We start from the raw sequence: 12,217 nt of genomic DNA, 5'->3' as shown, positions 1-12,217 counted from the left end.
CCACAGGAACTGTATGAGAGGTGCTGTTACACAGCACAGGAGCGGAAACAGAGATTCTCCTGTGAATGAGACAAACCAAGAGTTGGTTGTGTTGGTTGTTTTTGGTTTTTTTTTTCCCCTAATCTTGTTTAAATAAATCATTCCCATTAACACTGAGCTATGATTTACCCATCTGAGCACTCTGGATTAGCACAGCTCAATTCCACCCTCTCTGCTTGGTGTAGAAGTTCTCTCTCTGCCGATGTCCACGTGGCTCTGACTGTGCAGGGGAAAATGGCAATGGAAAAGGAACTCCTGAGAAGGCTCCAGGCAGTCTGGCAAGGGGATGGAGCAACTGTTTTGTCAGTGGACAAATGGTGGTAGTGTGGACAGGGTGACAAGATTCCTGAAGCAACTGTGTTGGCTGAGCAGGGTCTTGACACAGCAGTGACGTGCAGAGGACTGAGGGCAGAACATTGCAGGAACATTTAAGTAGCTGTTTCTATTGCCAAACTATTAGCCAGATCTTTGAAAAGTGGCCTGGCCCGGGAAAGTGTAATGTAAAACCAAAAAAAAAAAAAATCCAGCTGATTTGCTTAAACCAGGGAGAGAGACATGGACCATGAAAAAATGTAGGGTATTGCCAGTTTAATGGGAACAGGATAATCAAGTAGATTCCCAGTGGCAGCTTTGCAGAGGGACCTGAAAGTAAAACTGCTTTGGGTTTAAAGTGAGCTTCCTAAAATGTGATCTGCTTTTTATGTGTCACTTTCTTCCTCCTCTTGCAAACCTCTGCTCTCAAAGCCAGCGAGGTGATGTGGGGATGATCTTTAGAAGCCTTGAGAATGAAGAACAAGGTGGAGACAACAGATCCATCACCTGTGGCATGTGTGACCCAAAGGCACTCCAGCCCTTTTGCACAGCAGAGTCACTTTTTAAATATCCCTTCAGCAAAAGGGCCAAGCCATAGGGTACCCTCCTGAAAGCACATTCCTGACACTTGTACAGGAATAGTTTGGGAAAAGGGGGAATATTTACCAGCGGTAACTCATGGGGGAAGAAGCTGTGGCCGCACTGGTTCCACCCAAGCGCAGTTTCAGTACCCAACACCTGTGTGTGGTCAGCATCTTTATTTCAGGGCATGGCAGGACCCGAGCAGCGCCGGTTCCGTAGGCAGGATCCTGAGGGACAGCGCAGGTCCGCCCTCGCTCCGATCCCTCAGTTTAGGGGTTTGGGGAGAACGGCGGGGGGGGAGCAGCTTTGGGGCTGGAAGGGTCGCAAGGCTCATCCAGGCAGTTTCACCACAGGCAGGCCGGAGGAGAAGCTCCTGGGACAGCCTGTGAGGAGCCTCGAGCGCGGCTCCCGCACTCGGGGCTCCCCGGAGCGACCCCCGCCCGCTCCGGGCGGCTCCCGGGGGCACCCCACAAGGCGCGGGGGCTCCCGGCACCAACAGCCGAGGTAAGGGACGCCCCCAGGCCCAAGGAGCAGCGCCCTGAGGCGACCCCAGGGCGAGCACCAAGCGCTGTCCGAGGGAACGCGGCACGAAGCCGCCACAGCGGCCGCCGCCTCTCCCCTCATGGCGGAGCCACTTGGTACCTCCCTCCTCCCCCCACTCCCACAGTGGTTTCACCCCCCCGCCTAACACACACGGCGAGGGGCGTGGCCTCACCCTCACGGCTTCCCCGCCCTCTTATCCATATTCATGAGGAAGAGACGGGCGGCCCCAATGCGGAGGGGCGGTGCACTCAAGCCCCGCCCTCAAGCGATGAATATTGATGAGGCGCGCCGTGGCGTCGGGGGCGGCGCGGGCGGTGATTGGCCGGGCGCGGCGGCGCGCGGTGACGCGCGCGGCGGCGGTGCGGGTCCCGATTGCTGCAGCCGCTTGTCAGTGTGACGAAGATTGGCACCCGAGGTAAGCGCTGTCACTCAAACCCCGCTCCAGCCCCGCCGTCCATCACGGCGCGCCCGCCGCCCGGGCACGGCCGCACCGGGGAAGCGGCAGAGCGGCTGGGGAAGGGGCGAGCGGGGCGGCGGCGGCGGCGAGGGGAGAAAGGGGCACCCGCGCTCCGCCGCCGCTCGCACGGACCGGGGGGTTTAAGGGGCGGTGGCGGGCGCGGGGAGGGGAAGGAGGGGAAAAGCGGGGAGGGGTGTGGGGGGGGAGCGAAGCGAGGAAGGTTCTGGAACGGCCGCCGTGCGCCCGTTGTGTCCCGGCGGGGGCGCGCGCGGGGAGGGGACGCGGGAGCGCGCGCGGGTCCGCGCGGAGGAGGAGGAAGAGGAGGAGGAGGAGGAAGGAGATGGGGGCGATGGGATGGGGGGGGAAGGAGGGAGGGAGGGAAGGAGGGAGAGGAGGCGACGCGATGCTTAAAGGGGCAGCGCCGTGCCGGCCGCTCCTCGGAGGCGGGGGGAAAACGGGGGGCGCTCCGGGGGCTCTGCCGCGGGCCCCGGGGCCGCACCGCGGGCTCGCTCCGCCGCGGCAGCTGCTCCGCGCTCTCCTCCTGTCCCTGCTGCGATCCCGCTCCCCCTGCACACCTGCCCTGCCCGGGGGGAGCGCAGGGAGGGGAGGCGGAGATGTGCCCCGCTTTGGGGGATGCTCCCCCCGCCTGCCGCGTTTATAGCGAGCGCAGCCCGGCCGCGGCGGTGTGCTGAGACCGGCCGGGTTTGTCCCTCGCTCCTGTGTCCTTTTCGGTGTGACCCCGCGCTCTCCCGACTGGCTTGGGAGCAGACACCTTCCCGACAGCCAGGCCGAGGGTTGCCGGGTGTTTACGCGGCCGCAATTAGGAGCTGAGACTTGACACTGCCCAGAGGCCCTGCTGGGGATGTGTGTAAACAATAATAAATCAAGCGCTGGTTTTATCCCCAGCTATTGCCTCGGTGAGCCGCATGTCCCGGGTCTCATGGAGCAGCCCATGGCTTTCCTTCCTCCCACCACGCCGGAGTTGGTCAATTAACAATATAACAATATGGGTAGTTAACACGTTCGTGTGACAATTCTCTGTAAAACTTATTGCTATTTTAAAAAATATAATTTATTAAATATTTTCTTAAATGGTGATATGTAGTGGAATTTTATAGACGGGTGACAGTATTGGCTTATTTTTTTAATCTACTGCTGCTGTAGTTTTTAGTCCCTTTTTGTAGTTTTGTGTGAGTAAATGACTGGTGTGGTTTAGGGAGGGAAAATCCCAGAATGGTTTGAGTTGGAAGAGATCTAAAAATTCTTGTTCCAACCCTCTGCCATGGGCAGGGACACCTTCCACTATCCCAGGCTGCTCCAAGACCCAATGTCCAACCTGGCTTTGGACACTTCTAGGGTTGGGGCAGTAAATAATTTATTCCTAACACAAGACACTATATCTGCTATGAAACCCTTACAAGTGAATGAATTGCTGGTTTGTTGGCTTTTTTTCCCCCCCCCACTTGCACTTGAATGCTACCCAGGCAAGATTCATTTTTTTTGTCCTTGCCCCTCTTTGAAATAGGTTGTGTGCATTCCATTAAACAGATCCCAGGAGCAGGGAACGTGGGCATTATGTTCTGGATGTGGGAAAACACTTGGGCCAAAATCCTGTGGAGAAAAGCAAGAGGCTGTAGGTCACTCTCAAAGTATGCTAAATATCTCTCTTTTTTTTTTTTTTTAAAATAAAAAAATCCTTTCTTAGTATTTTACAAAAAAAGTGCACATTTAGTTAGTGCACATTCCTAATTTTATTCTTGAGCGTGCTCTTTCACAAAATTTCATTAGTGTAGATTGTTTGATGAGGAGAATTGTAACAAGTATGGCTTAGGATATCCACCCATCCTGCTGTTCTCAATGGTGTGCACACACTCACAGGTTGTTCCCTGTCCTCTGTGGGATCTAATCGTTCATGGGCTGCCTGTGCTGTGGGGTTCCATCCCTTTAGCTTTGTTTCTGTGTGGTTGGAGTGAGATGGTTTCTGCAGCTGGATGGAGCCCGGGTCAGTCCCTGTTGGCTGCATGTGTGAATTTTATGGATTACACGGAACCAGGAAACAAGATGATGTGATTGTATCAAAAATCCATCCTTACATGGATTTCCAGGCTCTGTCATTGCTACTGTATCAAGTGACAGCAAATGCATTTTGGGTGCATTTTCTGTCAAGTAAAATTGCAGATTTATCCTTTTCTGAGTCTGTGTCATCACATACAGAATCATTGCAGTCAAGTTTTCAAAAATTTCTAAAGGAAAAAATTGCCCAAACATTTCACATAATATATTCAGAATAATTCTAATTATTTTTCTCACGAATGTTCTATCTTCAGTTTATTTTATGAACTGTACAGTATATTTTTTTTGACTGTCACCACTTGATATATTTTCTTGTCATCTCATAATAAAAGTATCCACAGGAAAACTTCAGTGTAGGTTTTACTGTGTTTTCTTTACATAATCTGCAGTTCAGTGGTGAAAGGCAGAGCTCAGTGTGCTGCAGTCACAGGGTAAAAATGGAAGGTCACAGGGTAAAGTAGGGGCTGTTGTGCTGCACTGAGATTTTGGAGGCTCAGATCATTTCTCATTGATCTCCCCAGTGGATTTTGGCCATGCCTTTTTTTTTTAATCTCTACTTATATATTTTGCTGGGCTAAAATTTTTTTCTTGTTACCATTTCTCATGTGCTGATAGAAATCCCAAGAATTCTTCACATTTTGAGTACATTGTTGTTGTTAGGGTTGGTAAGGATTTTGTTTTGCATTTGGAAGTTTCACTTTGGCATGTAAAAAGTCAAGCTGGTATTAAGTACTTACAGCTTTGATTTCTATTCTTAATACAGTTTGTAATATTTGGGTTAAATCAAAATACTGTTTTAAAGCTAAATCCTTGCAGTCTTCCATGATAGGACTGAAAGGAGTTCAGAATGAATGAAATACAAATTTAATTTATTTTAAATATTTTAGTTTTATAAAATGGTAAATCTTCTGGAAGCTGTAATTTCTTCTTGAGAATTTTGCTTTCCAACTGTATTTTTCTGTGCTGTAAATGCAGTGCTCTAATAAAGCCCTCACAATTCTGATTGCTACCACAGCAAGTTTGGGAGTGTTCAGGAGCAATTCAATTTCTTAGAAAAGAGTAACTTTGGTGAAATGAACCCCAGTGTTAGTGGCTGAGGGTGGCTGATCACAGAGCCACCACTGTGGCAGTGGAACTGCCTGTTCTAATGGCCATGTTAATGTCCTGAGAGGAGCAGTCCAAATTGTATTTCAGAATATTATGTCGTGGTCTGGCAGCCAAATGTTGCCTCTGCAGAACTGGCACATATGTGAAAGCTTACAGTAAAGCAGATTAATATTTTTATTTTGGTCTAAGTAAGACCAAATGCAATTTTTTTGTGTGAAATTAAAAATGTTGCAAATGTTACTTCTCTTGCAGCAGAGCGGCAGCTGGTTACTTCACTTCTCACTTGTTCAAAAAGTCTGTAGGTTTAAAAATGTGAAGTCTCAGAGGGGTTCATTTTGCTACAGCTCAGTGCTGTACAAAATGTAAAACAACTTACTGCTCTTCTAAGCAAGAGGATTCCGAGAGCAAGGAGAAAAAGCTGCTGATGGAGTTCTTTCATTTGCTTACTTGATGCCAGATGTTGCCAAAATCTTTTACCCAGACCGTTTTAGATCTCCCCAAGGGAATTGAACAGTGAAATATTCACACTTGTGGCAGGTTCTTCACTTTGTTCACTGTGAGGTGGTTTCATGCCAGAACTGTGGAACGTGGGATTCATCAGGTAGATGAGCAGTGGGGTGGAAAATAAAATAATGGCACTATGGATCTGGAAATGCCAGTTTTGTCATTATGGAGCTGTGGCACATTTTTATGAAGCTGCTGAGGGGCAGTAACTTGGTTCTGGTCCCTGCTAGCAGTGAGGGGATCCCATGTCGTGTGTGGCACTGGGAGGCAAACATTGGTGCTAGAAAGGGAAATAAAACTCAGGTCTTGTTCTGGCATGGTTGGTTCTCATCCTTGACAGGAACACATTGTTTGGGGTTTCATGTGGCAGCTGCTCCAGGCCGTGGTGTTCTCATTTTTTAATACCTAGGCGTACAAAAGAGGTATTTGCTGTTAAACCTGAGGGTTGTTTAAGTACACAGAGAGTCAAAAGGTGATTTTTGAAAATGGGAGCTGAGTGTGATGATCACAGACTGTCCCTCACCCTGCTGTGCCCAGGGATGTGCAGCTCTCTTCTGCAGCTGATGGGAAATTCAAGCAAAAAGCAAAATATGGTAGCTTACTTCTGGTATACTGAAAGAGGGAGCCATTTCTTTTAAACCTCCAAATTCCAATTTTTATTTTATTGGCAAGGTTTTGGAATTGCCTGTGTTTTTTCTTGATGGCAGAAGAAGCTAGGAAGTGTGGCTGTACTTCACATCCTGCTTGGCTTTTTATGAGTTACCCAGCAAACAAAGCAAAGGGAAAAGGATATTATCATACTTGCTGAAAAATAAAGTCCAAGCCTTTTATATTCCAAGGAAACACAGGCAATTAGAGAACAGAAATTGGATCTTTACATGTTTTTGACATACCTAGAGAACAGGGGCATGAGAATGTGTGTGCTGTGTTGTATGTTTTTGTAACTAAAGAACTTCTGGGTCAGTTTGTGATCACTTAATTTATGTTTTCTAGGCCATTTTTATGTGGTCTAGACTATGATAGTAGCAATGCTAGAAGGAAGATTACCTGCTTATCTTTATTATTATTATTATTGTTGTTTTGAGGTGTTAATTTCAGTAGCTTGATTCTTAGTCCTACTAAAATTTGCCACGATGAATATGTTTGAGCAGGGTTATTCTGCCAACTTAGAAATGACTCAGCATCTTGAGAATGACTCTTAGTAAATATGTTAATTTATAAGAAAGGCAGGATTCTTATTTAAGAGCATATCAGCAGTTGAGTTGTGGATTTTAGTGTTGCAGAGGGGAAAGGATCAGAAGCATCACGTGGAGCATGTGGCTGTTCATTGAGAACCTTCAACAGACCAAACCCTCTTGGAAAACCTGCTTTAGATGGTAGTGGGAAAATATTTATTATCTAACTACCTAAATATTCTGTGAGTGTCCTCCTGTCTGTTGGTCCTTGCATGTCACCTGCCTGTGCAGGCATCACCTGGACCAAGCAGTTCAGCACAATGCAGCTCACAGCAGTAGGTGATGGGTAAGTTTAACCCTAAATAGTCTTTTTTTACCCCAGAGCACTCAGGCAGCAGTCATAACTCCTGGGAGGATGGAGACTTGTGTTTGGGAGGGGTGGGAAACAAGAGTGGAGCAGGAAAGGAAGAGTTTTTATTTCATCCTCATTTGAAAAAGAAAATAACAGTTCATTCTAAGACCTAAACTTAGTAGCAAAACAAGTTCAGGTTTGACCAAATGTTGGAGTCAGAACAGGGAAGATTCTGGAAAAGTTAGTGATGGGTTGGAATTGGATTTCACAAAGAGTTGCAGGGCCAGGATTTTCTGTCACTTTCAGGTTTTTTGTGTCACTTTCAAGTCCAAGTTAATGCTTGATTTATTAATGGGGTTGTTATTCCAGAAATCATTAAAGATATAAAAATGAAATAATTGGTAAGGGAACGTCTTGATCTTGATGAATTGTGTAAATGCCAAAAATGTGTAGAGGGCATTTTCTTATCCATTCAACATCCAAAGTCCGTTTTAAATGCATTTATTATTTAAATAAAAGCTCCTATTCACCCTTCAACTATACTTCAATAGCATCAGGAATTCACTCCTTCACAGAATAATTGGAAACTTTTATGGTTTTATAATAAAAAGGTTGGAAAACATAACATATGCTTACACAAACTGCTCACATTGTAAAGTATTCAATACCAATAAAGGCAGAGAGACTGGTGGTTATTCTGTGTCTTCCTTCTGAAACCACAAAGTATAAACACAAAACAAAATTCATTTCAGTCATAGTTTATTGGGTGCTGATGCAAATCATGATTAAAATAGGATTTCCTGTTGCTTTGGATTAATTTGTCTGGAAGGAGATGGTTGCATGAGTGTCTCCAAAATTAAGAAATTTGGGATGTGCTCATGTGGATACTCCAAAGGCTTCAGTGGCAGAGGGATGGATTTTTGTCTAGGGCATAAGCAACCCTGTTTATCCATGTGGGGAATGCAGAGGAATTGTGAGGCTGGTGGAGTTCTCACCTTTTTTTTTCTCTGTTTATTGAGTTGGTTTTGTCTTTTTTTAATGAAATTTGGTTTGAAAAAGTAATTAAACGTCAGTAAGCAGGAGCTGTACAGGATCAGTGCCAGCTGTGGAAGTGGTGATACACATCCTCTGGGATGTAAGGAGTGTTTGAAGTCTTTCCAATGCCACCCTCTTGCCACGAGAGCAGCAAGGCAGATGTGACACCATCTTCCTGAGTTTCGGGTCCAACATGTTATGAAAGCACATTGGGTAGAAACTGAGGGCAAAAACTTCTTCTCTGTCCTGCAACAATAAATATGTGTGAGGATTCATGATGTGTGTGTGAGGATTCTCATGCTGGACCATAAAGTCCTTCTGTTGGTAGTGTTAAGAATAAAGAAAAAAAAGGAATCTTCATTTATTATGTGAATATTGGTGGTGGATCAGGGAGTGATGGGAAATATATTTGCTCCCTCATCCCCTAATCCCTCAAGAGTCCTGGAACAATTAAAGAGGGAGATTTCCTTTCCCCCAAGTTTTGTTTTTCTCTTGCCAAAATTGCTGTTTAGTCCCCTAAATTCCTTACTATTACTTTATGGGGCTAATAAAGCAGGGTCAAATTACAGTGTGAATTGGGTAGGAGAAATGAGATGCTGCAGGAAGTTCCTTGAGTTTGAGGATCTGTCCATAGTCAGAAGAATGAGGATTCTATTTTGCAGAAGGCAGGAGAGCAACCTGAGGATTTCCTTTCAGAATTCCAAGAGCTACCTGGGGCCAGGATACCTGGCATACATCATTTTATGACTGGATTGGGTAGAATTCCTCATCTTTCTCATCCTTGTTAAGAAGGACTGTTGTAAATTGGTGATGACATGGAATCAGGAATGTGACCCATGATTTTGCACCTTTCCCTAGAAATATGCTGGTACACACCAAGGATGCGTGCAGAATCAGGAGCTGGAGTTCTTCACTGCAAGATCCCCTCAGTTTTATTTCTGTTGTTGTGCCTGGAGAAATTCCTATGATCTATGCATCCTTAATATTCATTTTATCAGTTAACAGCATATGCAATTTTAGTGGCACATTTTTATAAAGTGGCACATTTTTTATATTTATATATTCTTTTAATTTGGTACTTGCAAATAGGAGAATTTATAGAATTAAATGTTCCAAAAGCAGAGTTTAAACAAGGAGTGAGTTGCTAAAGGAACACAAATCTTGTAATGAGATGGTTAGTTGTTGGTCATGCTCTGTGACAGTGTGTGGTGGTGCTTGGGAGGTGGCCTGTGATACTTTGTATGAATACTTTGTATGAATTGTTAAGATCTGAGGTGGAAGGATATGAAAAGAGGATGCTAGGAAAGATTAATGGGACAACAAAGCAGTGGATACACTGTTGGAGAGGCCTTGCTGAATAAAGTCACTATTACATAGCATCTGTGTTCAAAATCCTACGTGTAAAGAAAGGTTAATGGTAGCTTGGAGTGTAGCCTGTATTTCTGCAGAAATTCAACTTTAGTTGTGGATTTTAATTTCTTTTTAATTTTCCATTTCTTAAAGTATAATTTGCATTCATTTTTTTAATGTAATCTCATATTCATCAAGATTAACATATAAATAACTCTATTGCACCACCAAACAATAAAGGGAACAAAGTGATACAAAATAAATCTCATTTTACTGCAGCCCAAAATTGGTTTTGTGGCTTTTTAGGGCTTGACTCCCAGGGCAATTGACAGCATAGCTGTTGTAGAGTAACTGAGTGGCTCTATCTGTGTGATGGAACTCCCTGAGGCTGGTATTATGTTCCTGAACAGGAACATTGTCTTTCTTAAAAGTACAATATTCTAAATAATGGCTGTATTTTTTAAGTACATGAGACAGAGGAAATGGAAGCCACCTTGGTGCTGAATGAGGAGATGAGTTTTAATAAACTTGTCTGCATCAACTTCATATTGATTTGTTTGTCTTAATTTCTGTGGATGACTCTGCGTGGGCAGGTCAGTGGAGATGGAAATGAACTGCAGCAAAGGTGGAATGAATCCTGGATGTTGGCATGTGTGCTCTCCTTACTGCTTCATTATTTGAATCAATTATTACTATCATCATTTGAATCTGTAAAAATACATGGATCTTAATGTCTGCTCATATTTGTTCATGTGAATGTACTCACAGGTCTTTGCTTCCTGTGATCTGAAATGGAGAATGAGAGGATGACTCAAACGAGGGCTCTTTAGTGCTTGAATGAACAAGTTCCTATTTTACTTTGTAGTTAAAACCTCAGTGCTGATTCACTTTCTGAGAGACAAAGCAAGTTGCCCTTTGTTTTGGTTTCATAGTTAGGTATTTTTATTATGATGTCATTACTTTAAAGCTTGTCTGCCAGAGGAATTAAAGGAAAACAAAAATTGGCAATAGCAAGTCCAGGTGAAGACTCCACAGTGCCTGGATGTTGTCTCCACCCTGTAACAGGTGTATCTGCTCCCTCTTCTTGCCACCACTGAAATGTGCAAGAAGACATCATCATCTGCAAGCTCAGATCTCTCTGGTCTGATATGTTTTAGGGTTCAGCAGTATTAAATGTTGTCCAGTGTCTCTTTGAAAGGGGCAAAATCATTGAAAAATCCTCTGGCCCCTCCTCAGCCACATCCTTTCCTCTGCAGCATCTTTCACCCAGACCTGCATTCCTTTAGCACCTCTTTGTTCCTGCCCTGGATATATCATAAGCTGCCTAGAAATTTGCTGTTTCCAGAGTTTCAGCTGAAGGTTTGCAGGCAAGGGCTACTTCTTCATACACCGAATATTTGACTGAGCAGATCTGGCAGCAGTGGCTCCACCAGTTCTTGGCTGCAGTTATTTCTGAATGTGGGAGCAGGATTTTCAGGTTTGCAGTAGTCCTCCTTATGTCTGAGCAGAGACAAGGAATGGATAATTCATCTATTTATCTATCCTGATTTATCTGTCAGTGACCTCTGTTCTGAAGATGCCATGAATAGTGAGAAGTCTTTTATTTGAAAGTAGCCCAGTAAATTGAAGTGAGAATGAGTACCAAAATGCATGGCATGGGAAGAAGGGAGTAAGAGGGTTACACTGTCCTCAGAACAGAATTAAGAAGCTGCAAAAATGAGAGAGGCCCATTTTCTGAAGACATAGACCATTGACAGTTCAAGGAAAAGTGGTAAGAACTTTTAATGTGCCATCTGCTCCTTGAACCTTCAAGACCAGATCTATCACTTTGGGCTGAAACTCCTTCTTGCTCAGTGTTTAGTCTCTAACCAATGGCTGAAATTTAAACTGCCTTAAAACTCCTCACATACCTTCCCTGCCCTGTTTAGAACCAGGTTTCATGAACCAGAGAGTGGCCCTTCACATTTTGTTTTTCTGTGAACTTGTCTGAAAAACTTCTTGGAAAACAACATGTCCATAAATTTTAATTAATTTAAAGACCAATTCAATGATCGGTTTCGTCTTGCTTTCAAAAATGTTGGAGTTACTTTCTAGTTCTCACTGTGAACTTTATCTGTGTGAGAAACAGAGATAATCAGATTCAAGATCTCATCTGTGTTTTAGCCATCATTTAATTTCTGGTGGCCTCTGTGCAACCTTAGTGTCTGGAACTTCTCCTGAGATGTTTTTTTAATGCTTTTCAGCAGTTGTGTTTTCTAAGTATGTTTTCACAATCTTTGCTACTTTGCTTTCACAATCCTTACTACTTTTTAAAAGTAGCTTCACTGTATCAAATGGGTGCTATTAAATGTAATTAAAGTTATTTTAAGTGGTAATTTTTGGAAAGCTTTTTAAAATGGCCAAATAATCTTGTAGCAGCTTCTGTGAAGACAGGATCCTAACAATGCCCATTTCTAGCATCATGCTTTGGTTTTACCATGGATTGTATTCAAATGATGATGAAGGAGATTTAAATGGGGAGGAAAAAAATCTCTCACCTTTCTTGATTTCATGCTTAATTTTCACAACAGTGGTGAGTTACTCCTATTTGCATTTCATGGTTTTATTTTTGGGATGTGTCTTGTCTAGTCTTGGCAGACAGACACCAAACCAAGGAGTAAAATATGAAGGTTTAACAGTGAGGGAGTT

General features: G+C 44.2%; 1 protein-coding gene across 1 annotated transcript in view; it reads left to right on the top strand.

Moving 5' to 3' along the window:
• The first annotated feature begins 1,793 nt into the window (after nt 1-1,793).
• PKNOX1 (PBX/knotted 1 homeobox 1) overlaps nt 1,794-12,217 on the top strand; it is a 39,447-nt gene continuing 29,023 nt past the window's right edge. Inside the window, exon 1 of the mRNA XM_059840061.1 lies at nt 1,794-1,891. The gene's annotated coding sequence lies outside the window, so the exon portion shown is untranslated. The remainder of the gene's footprint in view (nt 1,892-12,217) is intronic.

This window comes from Haemorhous mexicanus, chromosome 2 (assembly GCF_027477595.1).
Source record: "Haemorhous mexicanus isolate bHaeMex1 chromosome 2, bHaeMex1.pri, whole genome shotgun sequence".
NCBI lineage: Eukaryota > Metazoa > Chordata > Aves > Passeriformes > Fringillidae > Haemorhous > Haemorhous mexicanus.
This window is presented reverse-complemented; position numbering and strand designations above follow the sequence as displayed.